General features: G+C 20.5%; 1 protein-coding gene across 2 annotated transcripts in view; it reads left to right on the plus strand.

Moving 5' to 3' along the window:
* The window catches only part of LOC122720305 (terminal nucleotidyltransferase 5C), a 224,074-nt gene that overhangs the window by 26,544 nt on the left and 179,062 nt on the right, over positions 1-18,468 (plus strand). Inside the window, exon 2 of one of the 2 annotated variants that reach the window (XR_006347744.1) lies at positions 14,305-14,921. The exons of the other annotated variant lie outside the window; for it this stretch is intronic. The gene's annotated coding sequence lies outside the window, so the exon portion shown is untranslated. Of the gene's footprint in view, positions 1-14,304; positions 14,922-18,468 lie in introns of those variants that run through there. 2 annotated transcript variants of the gene reach the window in all.

The following is an 18,468-nucleotide window of genomic DNA, read 5'->3' on the forward strand; positions in this document are numbered from 1 at the left end:
TGATATGCTTTCACTATGTAAAAAAAGTATATAGTTAGTAGTATCGATTGATAAATTCAAATTATATGTGATTCTTTATTAAAAAATTTTTATATGTTTCTTACGCATATAATGTTTTTATTTATAAAAATAATTTATTTAAATTATTTATTTTTTGAAATAAAATAAATCTCATCTGAAGTATTTTTTTCGATATAATTATATATTATATGTATATTATAAATTAATCAGAAATTAAATTAATTAACTTTATTTATTTTTATATATTTATATATTTTTCATAATTTTTTTAATTTTTATCAAGATAAAAATGTTTTAAATGTATTTAGAAATTGAATGATTTAGCTTCTCATTACTTATTTATCATTTAAATTATCGATATTAAAATAGTTATCAGTAAAAATTATTTTATTATCGTGCCTCGGTTTTTAATCAAATTATATCATTATAAAAAAATGAATTTTTAATTATCAATTTAGCTTTCGTATTAATTATTTCTTGAATTAACAACAAAAATTATATTCTCATCATATTATATTATATTAATTATTTATAAAAATTATTCCATGTAGATTATTTTACAAATGAATTTTTAATTTAGATGAACAATATAATTAAATAATAAATATAATTAAAAAAAATCTTCAATATATTTAAGATAATTTTTTATAATTTTTTATTTTTATTATCAATTTATTTTATTTATATAAAACACAAAAAATGAGTATAACGCAGAAAATAAAGTTTTTTCAATTCATATTATGTTTTTATAACATAAAACATAAAACAATTCATTTTATAACATTTTAAAAAAAAATGTTTTGAAATTTTGAAAAGACAAAAATTATATGCATATTATTGATTATATAAATAATATTATATATTCTTAAACACGTTATTATATAATGTTTACTTGTATTTCATAAATAAATTAAATAATTATTATGGTTTAATTGATTACCATTAAAAGAAAAATTCGATCCATATATTCAAATAGTAAAAAGTGATTATGAAATAGTTAATAACAAATCGATCATTTTTTCATTTCACTTTCAAATTATACATGACTTCCAACTTTATTTTAAATGCACTTGTTCAATGATTCGATAATTTTCTTCTTCTTCACATTTTCACACTTTACCATTAACCAATATATATGCTCGATTGAACTCTATTCAGTTCATCATTTATTTAAATAGAAATTCATGACACAATATCGTGCAAATACAAAAGTGCAGTGACATCAGTGAAATCAAATATAATAATTAATAAATAAACTATTATGAAATAAAATGAATATATATGCTCTGTCGGTTGAAATTAATTTTAAAAGACGACATCAATATAGTTCATTAATATTATTCTTTTTTATTCATCACATCCTTTTTATCAATTTAATTCCTTTTTGATATCTATTAGAGATCTAATTTATCATCTTTTAATTATTTTGAATATTGAATAGGATATTATTTGAAATGTATATGTCTAATAATTTAATTAAATTAAATAATATATTTTAATAATAATAATAAATTAAATCGATATATAGAATTGATTAAATAATTTTGATGACTAGAAAATTATTTAAATATATAGCAATGTTTATTTATTAACCTTCGATATATTTATATAGTTAGAATTATCTATGAAAAGAAAATGTTATTCTTATCAGAAACTAATTATATAATAGAATTATAGACAAATTTTATTATAATATAAATTTAATATTTTATATATTAGTATGCATAATAAAAATTTATTAGTCAAAATCTATTTTTGTATACATCAAAACTTTTCATCAAAACTTTTTATATAAAATTTTTGTGACAAAAGAATTATTATTTTACAGTTTATCTATATTGAATTGCTCGTAATTTTTTTACACTTTCAGATTAATTTTAATATCGGAATATATGATCGGGATGTACATTCAATTCTTTTAAAAATCAATCGATTGAATCAATCAATTTTTCTTATATTTATCTCATTTATTCTCATTTTTATGTAAGTGCATTTTGCCATTAAATTCGTTTTTCTCTCAATCGTTTGATGTTACATAAGAATAACAGAGATCTTCGGTTTTCGTTTCGCATTATTATATAGTGTTACTATTTGTAGATCAAGGTTTTGTTCACGCGTTCCATAATGTCAACTTGATTTGTTGCCCTTGATAGACTCGTTAAAAATTTAGGCTCATAATTAACAAAGAATATATTATTTCCTACAATTATTGTTTTTTTCTGCAATTAATTAATAATTAAAAAAATAACGAAATATTGAAATATTATAATTTTTTATAAATAATCGGTAATTTAACAAAGATAAAAATTTATTAAATAAAAAAAAACATGTTTTCTTTTTTTAATATTTATATATAAGATATTGATAAGATATTTTTGAAGGATTCTAAAGACCAAAATAAATATAAAAATTGCTATACAAAAATATCGGTTAAGATTTTATTTATTGTATTATAAACTATTGAAGTTTGTATTAGATAAAGTAAAACACAAATAGTATGAATTCTTCGTTATACTCCGCCATCTTGTTATGTTAACCAACACTTATATATATATTAACTAATTAATCGATATTTTTATATTTGTTTTTAAAATCGATTTTCTAAAAATTTCATGAATATTCCATGAATATGTTAACATCGTATATATGATTTATATATGTACATATCTAATATAATTATATTAAATATATAAAAATATATATAATACATTTGTATAGAATGTTTACATATATATTCGTGCGACAACTTTGAAGTGTCGAAAACGAAGGTTGAAGGTTGTGGAAAAGTCAAAACAGACACAAAAGAACAATGTGATATTGAAACTTATGTATTAATTTATAGTTACAATTTAATAAAAATTCAATAAATTATGTAAGTAACTTAATTTTGCATTATAAAGCGTGATAAAATTATATGTATACACTATATATATTATATTATATTATATTAAATATATATAATACAATATATAAAGAATGTATAAAGGAAAAATAAAATATAGAAACAAATCCAATTTTATAACTTTTTCTGTAATGAATTATTTCTGTGAATTGTATTGTAATATACAAGTTTTATATTTCCTAATTTTTTTGATAAAAAACATTATTCAATTAAATTAAATAACAGTAAATAATTAAATTTGCACTGAATTTTATTTTAATATAAATTGAAAATATATTCCAAAGATTAAAAAATTATGTTTAATAATGTAAGGTTATTATATGTAATGAAAAGGTAATAATAATGTTTACTTATAATTTAATAATTTAAAAATGTTTTCGAAAGTTGCTATGAGGTTGTTTGAAAAGTTAATAAAAAGAAAAGGAAATAATGTTAACAGTGGAAATGTAAATGAAAGAGAATAAAAAAGTATTTAAAAGTAATTTACTGTATAAGAATAAATTAAATTAAATGAATGGTTATTAACAAATTAATAATATTTATTCTATAGGAATAAATTAAAAATAAATGAATGATAATAAATTAATAATAAATAATAGATAATAATTAAAAACTACTCAATAATAAATAACTACTCAATATAAAAATAATAATATAAAAATAATATAAATAATTATAATAATCTTTATTATTAATAAATAATATCTTTCAATGAATTGAATATATAAGAAGAAATATAGTAGATAATGCTAAAAAAAAAAATTTTTTTAAATTCTTTAAGTATAATCAAAACTTTTACTTTTATTATTCAAATTGAAATGAAAATTGATAATTCAATTTGATGATTAAATTTTATATATAAATATTATAAAATGATTAGATTCAAATCACTAAATTGACTCAATTTGCTGGAAAATGATTCTCAATGTAGAATTAGATAGTAATTATATATAAAAAATGATTCGAAAATCTTGAAAGTATACAAACGATTCAAGAAGTTCAAATTCCATGTTGAATATCGAAGATATTATTATATCTATCATAAATCATATGTCACTATTATTATGATTTCAGATTTTTTTTTTTTTTTTTATTAAATAGAAATTGATCATACATTTCAGTAAAATTTTCATTTCAGTGTAAATTTTTATCATTTCACTATTTATCATTATGATAAATCCTCATCAAAGTTTGATATATCGATATTGCGTAATCCGATATAAAGAACAATTTTATTGTTCATTATTTTTATCTTTTATTTGAAGAAACATTTGTTTTTCTAGAAGACACTGTTAATAATTTTTCATAAGTTAATAATTTTCAAATGACGAAAAGAGATGGATACATGAATGAAATTATAGAAAAATTTAAATTATTGTCAAATTATATTAATTCTTTATAATCGAAAAATGATTATCAGTTATCAATTAGTTTTTTACAGAAATTTGAATAAAAAATTAGAGTCAAAATTAATGCGTATACAGACTATTTTACGTAACAAGATCAAACCATAGTTTTAAAATTATATATTAAAATAGAATAAAATTTCATACAATAAAATTCAATTTCGAACAAGATTAAGAAAATTATAATTTAAAAAAAAATTAACATAAATATTTCTTTAAGCCATTTATAATATAATAATATTTTATAAATAAAGTTTTCTTTGATTTGAAATTACATACGTATATTTTAATAATAAATCATACAAATATTATTTTAAAATCATTAATTTCATTGAAATATAAGACAATGAAATTTTTAAATAATAAAGAAATAATGAAATTTGGATAACTTTCATTGAGAATCGAAATCGATTGATTAATCAAATATATGTATATAATCAAACATATGTATACACATATATCTAACAGAAGTTCAATAATAATCGCCTTATCGTATGCTTATCACTGTTCAATTAAAGCCAGTTTAATCACGACCAATGAAGCAAAGGTCAAACCGACGAATCTGATCGACATTTGGGGAACAAATATAAATTCACGTCACGTGTTAATTCGAAAACCATAAATAATTTAATTTTAACTAGTCAATGTTTTATTAAATAAAATTTTAATAAGTTAGTATATATGATTGTATTTATATTGACATATTTAGAATTTTATGATATTTATAATATAAAAGCAATGCATTAGACAAAAATATATTTACAAAATCATTTTATCTTGCTTTATTAAAGTTAAGTGAGTTAAATGAATTTAAACATGTAAATAATATATAATATATGAAATATATAAATAAGCTAATAAGTTTTTTAAAATCATCTTATAATCAATGAGATTAAAAAAATAACAACAAATGTAATGTTTGATATTTTCATAAATATAACTGATTTATCTTATTTAACAAATTTATTTTTATACAAATTTTTAAAAATTCTTTTTAAAATACTTTAAATTTTAATAATATCTTCATGATAAAGTTAATAAAACTAAAGAAAAATATTGAACATATGATATATGAATAATTAAGCATATTATAATTTCATTATGTTTTATCAATTTTTATTCTTCTAAAATCGAACTTTTCTTGGATTATGAAAAATGATTTTTTTCTTTTTTAAATTATTAAGAATAAAAAATATAATTTCAGATATATATATTTTTATTAAAGAAAAGATAGATTATTCAAAATGTATCTATCAAAAAGTTTCAAATAGATTCTTAAATCTTAAAACTTTTTATTATTTTTGAAATTTGAAACGTTTGAAAGTAAAAAATAATTTCTATAAATCTACAAAATGTTGTGTTTATAAAATTATTATTTTTTTCTAGATAATTCAATTATTGTAAGTTTAAGTTTTAAATTTTATTAAGTTTATTTTAATTATGATTTCATGAATTAAATTTTTTGTAAGCTAATAGTAATTATTATTATTAATTCATTATTTAGAAATTTTAGATTTTATTGAAGAAGAATAGGAAGGAAAAAATTTGTTAAAATTTTAATTCTTAACAAAATAAATAGATGTGATTTAGAAAAAACAAAACTATGATAAGAAAAAAAAAAGTATTCTGAGTTTCAAAAATTTTCAGAATTTTGAAACTTCACAAAATTTCGCAATCTAAAAATCAAATCTAAAAAAAAATCATTTCATCTCTATTACTTTAAACCAAACTTATAAAGAAAATCGGAAATTCAAAAAAGAGCATATATATAATATAAAATATGTACATATGTAATATAAAATATATAGTTTCTTTTTCTGCCAAGATTCATTATAAAGAAAAAATTATTGAAATCCTTGAAAATTCACTTTTCAATTTTATTTGGAACTTCCAAATTAATAAATAAAAAAATAAGTTTTATTTTATAATAAAAAAATTGTAAGATAAAAAATTATTTTTTCAAATTAATTATTATTAATTATTATAAATATCAAATGGTAAAAAACTAACAATTAAAAAATTAAAAGAAGTTATAAATAATAATAATAATTTATCGTAGAATTTATCTTTTTGAATGAAATCTTAATTAATTTGAAATAAATAAAAAATAGCATAATTCATTTGCTTTTAATATAAAAATTTGCTTTGATTAATAATTAAAGAATTTTTCTATCATATATATTATACATAAATTGTACAAAAAACAATAATCTTATAATATAATATATCATATTAGATTTTTATATATAATCTTATAATATATATTACTTTCTGATAACAAGAATTTAAATAATATATAATATAATAAAATATATGTAGAAATTATACATATATAACATATATAGAAATACATATAAAAATAAATTATGCCGTTATTATTAATTAATTTTTTGTACTTCGTCTAATTCTATTAATTCGATATTTATAATTTTACTATTATTTTAGAATATTTATGAAATTAATGTTCGTAGCAGTTTCGCTGATATTAATTATAATATTTTAAAGTAATGTAAGGAATTTAAATATAAAAAAATACATATTACATATAAAATATTAATATATTTGTGAAATAATTTTGAAGAATCGATTTTGAAACATAAAATTTGGTATAAGATTTATTTAATAAGTTATAAATAATTAAAAAATATGAAATATATAGAAATGAAAATATAATGAGAACGTTCTGTTTTCCATTTTATTGTTGTCAACAAACTGCAAACTTCAACTATTTGCTTATAAATGATTTAACAAATGAGCTTCGATCGACATTTTTTTCGACAATAACTTATATTTGATCATAGAATCGACTCTTCAAAGATATTTTATATCTTATACTTTAGATATATATTAACTCCATATTTATAATTTGTACTTACCTTATATAAAATATAGAATGTCACGTTTAAATAAATGGAAAACAGTGAAATATCTTGTAAAAAATTGAAATTATATATCTTATAAGATAAATATTCTTGCAACAGTTGTTTACTACAAAGTAATACATTATATGATAATAATAGTTTTTTTTGGATGTGTAGAGGTCATATGAAAGTTAGCGAACATCAAACTATGATACATCAAAATATGATTAACAAAAAATGAATTGATTTTCATGCGACTTTCATTCATATCTATAATAAAAATCGAATAATATTATTATTAATATCGAATAATATGTTTCTTTATACAAAATAATTTCTATAACATAATATTTTAACGAGTATGACTTCGATTTCATGTGAGATATTTCATACTTAAACAAAATATGAATTCTGTTTTACATAAGTCTCAAATTTCGAAATAATTTTCGAAATTTCTGTATTGAAAGGTTTCCCTTATTAGAAATTTTGAACTTATACATTACGTATATTTATTTCTCTGGAAAAGATATTTCGATTCATACAATCCGCTCGAAAATATCGTACGGGGACCTTTCAACCGGCAAATCGATCCGTCCAGGAATGGAAATGGCCGAGTGCAATGGTACTCGTTACGCCTGGAGGCTTTCGACGGCGAAATACCATGCAGAATTCCACGTGTCCCTTTCATCGAAGCTCCAATCATCTTCGTGTATGCGCGGACCGGTGTCGCGTGTAAAAGTGGACGCAAGAAAGCGGCGACGTTCTCTCTTCTTATTACTTCTCTTTTGTGTTATGTAACCGCGTTCGTTCGAACGTGGACAGAGGCTGGCATAATCTGACATCGCGAATAGATTAGGGGAATAGATTAGGGGACGGTGACATCGAGCGTTCGAATTGTTTATATATATATATACTGGCCAGAATTGTTTGCAAGTAGTGAAGTTATGAAGTGAAGTTGATGTTTGTATTTGAGGATTGTAGGGAAAAAAGACCAATAGAGAAAAAAAATTTTGTAAACTCTTAATATATATGTATGTAATTGATATATTATAGAATTCTGGTTTTTAGATACTAAATTTTGTAAGTATATTCTATAGGTTTTATTAAAAGGTTATATATATATATATATAAAAGAAACATGAAGAAATGATACTAATTAATTAACAATATTTACGTGTAATTTTTTATGTTTACTAGTTGTATTTAATATTATTTTTATTGTAAAAAATAACTTTCTATTTTAAAATGGCCATTGTTTTTGACAACATGAAATTGGTAATTAAAAATAAAATTTATTACTCTATGAAATATTGTATTTTATCTCAATGAATAAATTATTAACTTTTTCTATCAATTTATCAAAGATTACATTTTAATTACATTGTATTTATTCTTATTTAATATATTTTTTCTTTCAAAATTCTAGAAAAATATTAAACTCGCATAAATATATTTTCTATTTATTTTTATTACTTTTTAATAATTTTTAAACGACCTATGTTTATATAACATTTTTTTTTATTATTATTTAAACTTATACAGAATATACTGACATTTGACATTTAAAAAGTGATGATGAAATTTTGATTGATTATTCGAATCTAAAAGTGTTATTGAAGGAAACTAGGATAAAAGGGAAAGCGCGTAAAAAGAAGTATCATTATTTTTTGTAAGGTGCGATATGAAATTCGAATCAATTCCATAAATTCGTATAACATAAGTTTTCATTCGCGTGAATTTGTAAGAGAAATCGGAAACAATATCTTTGAGTTTAATTTTTATATTTAAATATATTACATAAGTATAATAGTTGATATTTCAATATAAGAAAAAAAGTGAAGATTTTATAATTGTAGTAAAATTTTGGATTTTTAAATAGTATAAGATAGGATAAGATAAGATAACGTAAGATAAGATCTTTTCTAATTGGGAGTAAAATATATATATTTTTTTTTTTTTTTTGAATAATGTTTTTATTAAATTTAAGATTTCCTTTTTTCTTTCTTTTCTTAATAAAATATCTATTGTATTTAATTTTCTTTTACTTTCCCTTAAATTTTATATTATATACATCTACAAAAATTTGTTTAATTATTGGTAACAATTCTTATATTTCTTCTATAATTCTTATATTTAGATATAAAAATTATATCCATTATTAAAATTGTTATGCAGATAATTATTCTTTATATTTTTATAAATTGATATAATTGAGAATATATTTTATATTTTTTACTTAATTTATTAAGCATTAAATAACTATGCTTGTAAAAAATTTTTCACATTTATAATATTTGATATTAGATATTTTGCATTTTAAAGAAAATGTTTCGTAATGTCATAGTGGAATCAACATAATTAGACTCATCTAATAGATTCATATAAATCAAATTTAATAAATAAAAAAGGATTAAAAAGTATTTATCGTAATTATTATTAATTATTAATATTACCATTTTATTAATAAAATTAATAAAGATATTGTAACAGTATCAAATAAAATTGTGAAACAGTAATTCTTTTATATCAGCATATCATAGCATGTACTTTTACCTAGCCATTGCGAAATGTATAACATGATTATAAGCAAGTTATAAGAAAATAACATGACTCACAAAACGTTTATGACACTTTGATCTTTGTTATCTTCAATCATCTAGACATTATTATTTCAACGGAAATCTAATGATTACAAAGAAATTATAAGAAAATATTGCAAAATAATAATTAGATTCCTTCTTTAAAATGCACTATCTATTTAAACATACTCTAAAATGAAAGAAGTAATATTTAGTTCGTTCATTTTTTACAAATTTTGTTTATCGTTAGCAAATAAATAAAAATTGGAAAAGAATTAAGAAACGTATCTCAGTATAAGTAAAAATTTAATCAGTAAATTCTAAATAGGAAGCTGGTTAAAAGATTCGCAAATATTCATGAACGACTCACGGAAGTCTATAATAGATTAGGATTCGAATGTGTAACGCGGTTGGAAGCCAGAGATCGACGACTCTGGAGGATTTCCAGACTCCGTTGGATTCATCATCGACTCGCACGTGGCAGCGTGTATAAGCCGCTTAGGCTCGTGAAAGGCCGCATGGATCGGTGGTTGGGTAATCGCAGACGATTTTTTCGCGCGACGGGTTTTGAAATAGGTAACGCCACGGGGCGAGCACAAAGAAAGCTGGCAAAAAAAAATCGAGGCCACAATCGAGATCCTTGTCTATCCTTCCTATTCGGGATCCTCTTGATCCTTTTGTTGAATTCTATATACTTTTTTTGTTTTTAACAAAAAAATTTGAAAATATTTTTATCGAAGTATATATTATCACGTGTCAGTTTAGATGTTCAATTATTAAATACAATATTGCCTAGGTTAACAGTATTGAAATATACATTATATTATCATAATTTCTTTCTTTAACTTTTCTTTCTTTAAGTGAATTCATGTAAATATAATAAATATATGCATAATAAATAAAATATCCAAAATTGATTTTGGAAAACCTAATATACATATAATAAGAAAATTGATATATGAAATTATTTTGTTCTTTTAATTTTTAAATCATATTACTTTGATCTAAAATACCGAGATCAGAAATCAAGATCAATAATAATTATGTTAAATAGGCATATAAATTTAAATGAGTTTTATAAATTATAAAAGTAAATTATAAAAGTATAATTATAAAAGTTATCTTGTAAATGTTTTCATGTTCAATTATTAAATAATTAAATAATAAATATATTTTATTAATTAGTAATTTATATTTAGTAATAGAATATATTATCTTATATTTACTAATATATTATTAAAATTATTGTAGTTTAATAAATTATTAAATAATAAATATATTTTTTTTAATGAAACAGATGTGGAATTTTAATACATTATATCTTCTTTAAAACATTGGAAAAAAATATAATATCTTTTATAAATGTATATCTAATTCTAAAAAAATTTAATTCTTTAAAAGATTTAAACAAACAAATTTAAGTATTTTTATAGAATAAATTTAGAATAAATTTATTGACTAGAAAAAATAATAAATATTGATATAATGATTTTAAATATTATTAAATGCTTTCATAGATTATTAGCATATTTTAGTAAAATAGCTTGATATTTATAATTGCATAATATACTAAATGTATTGGATAATATAAATAAATTTATCTATTTTTTAAAATTATTCTGCATAGTTTTTATGATTTTACATTTTTTTCCAATATTTTTTATCTTAAATTATTGACTTGTTTAAATGAGAATTGTGCATTCATGCATTTTATTTGAATTTAAAACAGCGTTAATCATTCATAAATCAAAATGTTTTAAGCAAATAAAATTCTTCGAAAAGATGATTGTTTAATAAATCAACTTATTTATTGATGTATATTATATTTCAAGAATTTATGAAAATATTTAATAATATAATAAAATTATATATATAAAATATATATATAATTAATATATAAACACTCTATTAAATGCTTTCATGTAATCATATTCATATTCGTATGTAATATTCGTATGTATATTCGAAAAAAGATTGACAGAAATTTTTCTCTCTTGGTACAAGATCGAGAAAGCGTTTTTTTATTATTGTAAGTGAATAACTTTATTTTTTATGTGAAAAATATCGTCAATGAAAAAGCAATGATTCCGTTAATGAAAAAATAAGTATGTTTCTTTTATGCTTTAAATTCATCCCACGTTTATGTCATATTCATATTTTATACAAGAAATAACGAGAAAAAAACTGGTTAATTTTTTTTTAATTTTATCAAGTTTAAATAATTTAATTTACTTCTATTAATAATCGTCACTTTTATTTAATAAATCTGGCATCTTTAATATATTAATATATTAAATATTTATCCATATTAAATGCAATTAAATGCATTTCTCAGTTTTACTTTTTATCTTTACAATGAAATGTTAGTTTATCAGATTATAAATGTTAGATAATTATTTATTGAAGCGATTATTGTTTCACGATTTTTTTAGAATCATATGAATCATATTTCTAGAATAAATAAAAACGATAAAAAAAGAAAGTTGTAAAAAAAAATTAACAAAAATTAATAAAGTCTTTGTTTTTAGAATTATATTAATCAATTATTAATCAATTTAAAATAAACACAATTCAAAATTTCTTTAATTTAAATCGTCTAAATAATACAATTTTCATAATCTCCATTAAATGTAGATCTATAGTCAATCATTTTATTTGTAAATTGGTTAATCGATGTGTTCATTATTTATTAATCTGAATAACGTATGGAATATTCTATATGAATATTCCAAATTCATCAGTATTTCGAATTACAACATTAAAACCAAAAATTTCGTATCACATTTTATATTCTCATGGGAACATTTGCAACATTCACATAAAATAATCATAAAATTGAAATGTAAATGAATAAATTAAATGATTTATTTTAAAATTTGAATTATATTTTTACTATGATTTTAATGATCAAATACTTGCTGAGAAACTTTTGGAAATTATTTTTTCTTCTTCTGTAAATCAAAAACATTAAAATTACAATTTTTACACAAATATCATTGATTAATAAATAATGTCATAATTAATAAATTGTTTGCTTTATTTATAATATTATAAAAAGTAATATTAATAGTTTAATATTATAATTAGATTTGATATTATCAAATTATCAACAGTATCTATGCCGCATTTTTCTTATAAAAAAAAATTAGTTTCACAATTTTAATTTTAATAATATTTCTTTAATACAAAAAAGACAATGCAGGAATGTGAAGAATTTCATTGTTGATCGTACAATTTAAAAGTATAAAATATTAAAGAATATTTGAGAATATTTGATTCTGTGTGATTCATAATCATCATAATTGATTATCGCTTACGCATTAATTTAAAAACTTTGTTGCTGATAAAATATCTTGTCCTACAACATATGGATCTGAAACGTTTTGTCAATCGGACAATTTATTTCTATCGATATTTTCATATAGATAAAACGGAAGAACTATTACTATTGTGTAAAAGTGGTAGAAAAGTGATATATATCGCGATCTTGTTTCTTGTGTACAATTTATGCATTCTTACAGTAAAAAAATTACTGTAAAATATTATAGATCATTTGATGTGTTTCTTTTTTATTTCTGAATTTATAATTGTTTTCTAAAAAATATTGATACATATATATATATTTAATAAGAATAATTTAAATAAAAATAATTTATAATATCAGAAAATAATTATACGGTACAATTTATTGAATTTATTGCTTGATTTTTTTACAGTTTATTTTTTTTTCCCTAACAATGAAAAAAAAAATATAATTGAACACGTTTCACGAATCGTGTAACTTATGATAAGTGTAACAAACATATTGCTTTATCATGTTCGATTCATGTTAACCTCATTTTTCTATAGTGAATTTTTATATTAAGTTTTCTTTTTTCCTTTTGCAATTACGTTAGATTTTTTTAATCGCTTCAAATTAATTTTATATATATAAATTCAATTTAATTTATTTTCAAAGCTTGTTTATCATTTTTTTTATTATTTTTGAAAAACATTTTTCTAAATTAATTTATTAACTGCAAATTTTTTTTATTTCAAAATTGTAATTAATAAATAAACTTCAAAAAATAAAATTTAAAGAATAGAATTAATCTTTATAAAATAATCAATATCTACAGTCAATATCGATATTATTAGATAAAATATCTAAATTTTTAAATTTGAATTTATATATCTTTTAAATTTTATAACGTTACGATTTTTTCAATCGTAAAGTTTTTTTTAATTATAGGTTTTATGTATCAAAAAGAGCAATTAATCTAAAAAACTCATTGTTGAGTTGTCACTATGGATATACAAATTTCCGCAGGCACGCACTCATGCGCACTGATCATTTCATTGCGTGCAGTATATTCACGTGCACTGCCGCGCATACTTAAACGCGTACGCTAACCGTAGAAAGGCAAGACCTTGATATTTCGTATAATATGCTTTGAAAATTATCCGCTGGGATTGGTGCAAGCCTGGTTTCAATTCTCTTTCTTTCTTTCTCATTCCTTCTTCTCAGTTTTTTTTTTTTCTCTATTTCATTGCAGTGGACAAATTCAAAGGCACATTCTGGCAGACAAAAGTATCACAATATAAGAAGCACTAGTATCCTGATTGAGACCGGACTCTACTAGTCGTGAAACAAGCGAATACAATGGACAAAAAATAGGACTAGCTCTGACGCAGCTAATTGTGTTCTTTCTCCGTGAAAAAGGAATATGTAAAAAAATATCGTATCTTACAGTTGACCAAATAATATTTCTAATTAATTTAGATTACCTTAATTTAGATTCATAGGAAATACTTATGTACTCACGGCGAGTTATTTGATCTTGAAATTTATCAAGATATCCTCGACCGTTCTGCTTTTCGAAGATTTTCTTATCGATTTCACGAGAATGGAGCGAAATCATTATTATTTGTTTCTTGGTTTAATTTCGATCGGGAGGATTACATTGTTTGTAAATGCTCGGTATTCGTATTTACGATGCTAGATTATTCGGATCCTAATTGTGTTAGATTATTTGGATTATTTCAATTTCCTTGTTAGATCTATTAATTAGATATTCTAAATTTTAGATTATCTAGATTCTCTCCATTATTACCAAGCGTAAAATTAATGTGAAAATGTTCGTTGCCAATGTTAATTGCATTTTTTATGCAACTTTTCTTTGAAAAATGCAGATAAAAATGTTTAATAATATTTATTTATATTTATGCGTAGATTGTTATGATTAATAGCATTTTAATTGAAGTTGTGTTTAATTCTACTTTCGGTAAATTTTAATTTTATGTATAAAAATTAATTTTGCAGAAAAATTGAAACTATTTCTATTTATGATTTGATTAATTAATTATATAACAATCTAACAGTAATATTTCATTTTTAACTGTTATGAATTATATACGTTTATTATAATCTAATTTCTACGATTAATCAGACACAATTTTCAATTTCATTTTGTTGTATCGTTTAACGATTACATTTATCAAATATATCATTAAAAAATTTTGCTATTGTCAAATCACTTTTTTATGAAAATATATTTTCTTTTTTCTTTTATGAAATGAATCTAATATTAATATTATTAATTGAAAAATAATTTATTTTTGTATATAAATATAATATATATATAATTAATTAATTACATTCGTTTTATAAGGATATTTGAAATTATAGATATAAAATTATTGAATAAAATAAAACATATAACAATAATTAAGATAATTATCGGGATACCTATTCTAGTCTGAAATGAATCAAATATAATTTTCTACATATTTTAAAATTTTTAATTATTCGTTCATAATTCGTAAGAAAAATTAGTATTTCCATACTATTTCCACACTATTTCTCACAAATATCCAATGTTCATTAACTTAGAATTTGAATGGATGAATTTCGCACGATTGCAGAAATATTTTTCTGATAAAGTACGATCCATTTGATAGAAATCGATCGCGAATAGTGGCCAGTTGAATTGGCTTGGTATCGACCACGATGGCGATTGAGCGGTTAAATCGAAAATCGCGTCGTTATGGCGGCCTTTTTCGAGATTCGGTCCAAATAGAGGCATAGTCGTGAACAGGGTGCACTTACGAGCGCGCACCCGCTCGACAAATTGATCATTGAACGGAATAACTTTGCTTGTCTCCACTCACTTACGCAACAAGGTGTCCACATGCGCTCGGTGAACCGATAAGTCGACGCACGCAACGACAGCTTCTTTTTTATTCCGTCTTTTTCGTCGATGTTTACTTAAATCTTACAGATAGAAGTTGCAAAAAAATTGGAGCAAAGACTAACGCTGGAAATTTTTTCTTTAAATTTTCGTTAAATTTCGTTAAAACGATAAAATTTTTAATTTTTATGTAATAAACCAGTATAAAAAATAGATATGATCTTGTGCGTCTTTTATAAACTATATATAAGATGATAATGATTTATGATTCTATAATGATTAATTACAAAAAAGTAAGTAAATTATTAAATAATCCGTTTGAGCATAGACATGGGCATTAAAGAGATTAAAAATAATGAATAAAGATTTGCATTATAAGAACAATTATTTTTTTTATCTTTAAAAATATAAATAATTTTTTTTCAGAAAGCGTTTCATTATTTATAGTACAATAATAGATATTCAAAAAAGATTTCTCAAAAAAGAAAGTCGAAAAAAAAATAAGTTTCATTTGAGACTTCGTTTTCGATTAAATCCAGTTTGAGAATTTTTCAAAATTAGCTATTTATATTTATCGTATGAATTATCGATAGATTATTATTTTGTATGTGAAAAAAAAAATCTAAAATAAAATTGCATGTTTAAGTACTTGTTTTTAAAAAACTCGAAATTGAATATACATTCAAGGAATTAAATAAATTCTGGGAATTTTTAAATTTAATTTTTTCGAAAATTAATTTTTAAATGAAAAAATTTATTATATTTTTTATATTTTTTCATATTTTTATATTTTTTTTATTATATTTTTTATTTATTTTCACTCATAAAATTATTTATTATTGATAATTCATTCGTACCTAATCGAGAAATAATCAATTTCATTTGAATTTGAAAATTAAAAATTTTTTTTTACTTATTTATTCAGAAATGAAATTTCAAATGAAAAAATTTGATTCTTTCAGTTCGATTTACTTTTTCATGAAGAATCATTTCTTGCTCTCAATTTGTATCATATTCGTCGAATATTGAAACATTCTCATTTGAAAAATATGTTAATTAACATCTTCTAATATTATATAGAATTAATTATATATTTAAAATTTTTAATTCTATTTAAAAAATAAAAAAAAGAAAAATGAAAATTTTATAATCAAAACTCGTTTTGTTTAGTAAATTTATAGTTTTTTGACAAATGTTATTTGCAAATAATATAGTGTTATATGTCAAATTAATGTAAATTATTTTATATATAATATTAATGTTAATTATAAATCATGAATATAATAAAAAATCTAAATAATTCAAATTAATAAAATTATATTCAGATATAACAAAATAAAAAAAATATATATATCAAAATCAATCAATATATTAATTAAAAACGAATATTATGTTATCATATTATGATATTATGTAATAACGAATATTATGTAAATCTGTTACAAAATTTTATATCAATATTTTATTGTGATGAAATCTAATGGGAGTTCTTTGCATAATTCCTGATTATTTGAAACATAAATCAGAAATGGAAAAAACGTATCTCGCGAACTATTTATCTGCTTTACAAATATTTTTCGAATCCACCGAATAAGTGATGAATGGTTGTTGGCGAATTCACGCATCGACTCCGCCCGATAAACGTTTGAAATCCCAAATTGCTCAGTTTTCGCGATTCGCAAGAAAATAAACGGTTGCGTCATTGCGAAAAATTTGCTTGTAAAACTTGACTATATTCGAGGAAAATTATTTTTACGTTCGTTTTTATCTCCCCTGCTCTTTTTTCTCTCTTTTTTTTTTTCTCTTTTTTTTATTCCTTTATTTTAGTTATAATATATTGTATGAATCATGCACATAACATTATTACATGATTTCGATATTACAGTTCGGTATTGTTAGTTTAGTGATGATGTAATGTATTTCTATGTAATATAAAAATAATGATTGAGATAAATATGTGCAAATTCATATGTGAGTTTTGAAGATTGCTTATAATTGCTTATAAATGATATTTAACTTTCATCAAGAATAATAGAAAATTAAAAATAAGAATTTCAGATACAATGATAAATTTTTTATTAAAAGCTTTCATTTTTAGTATCTTTATAATATTCTATATAAATGACTAAAATAAACTTAAATTAAAATTTTTTTTTTTTATGATTAAATTAATCTTAATTTTGTAGGATCTTCATTTTATACATATGTCTGCACTTATTTTTCTAATTTTTTATTTTTTATTTTAATATCAATTTAAAATATTTAAAAATGCTATGAGAAATGTTATTTTCAGATATTTTTCTTTGTAAATATTTCTGTAGAATAAAAATTAAATTAACTAAATTAAAAAAAAAAAAATTTTGGAATACAAAAAAGTTTTAATGCAGAATATTAAAATATTCGTGCAATACCTTTGGGGAATTGATTTTAGAGGCCAAAATAAAATTTAGTATACAAAAATATTAATTAAAACTTATTTATAATTAATATAATAATATAAGTAATTTAAGTTTATATTAATTGAGTTGA

This window comes from Apis laboriosa, unplaced genomic scaffold (genome assembly GCF_014066325.1).
Source record: "Apis laboriosa isolate Shangri-la unplaced genomic scaffold, ASM1406632v1 scaffold125_cov141, whole genome shotgun sequence".
Taxonomy (NCBI): domain Eukaryota; kingdom Metazoa; phylum Arthropoda; class Insecta; order Hymenoptera; family Apidae; genus Apis; species Apis laboriosa.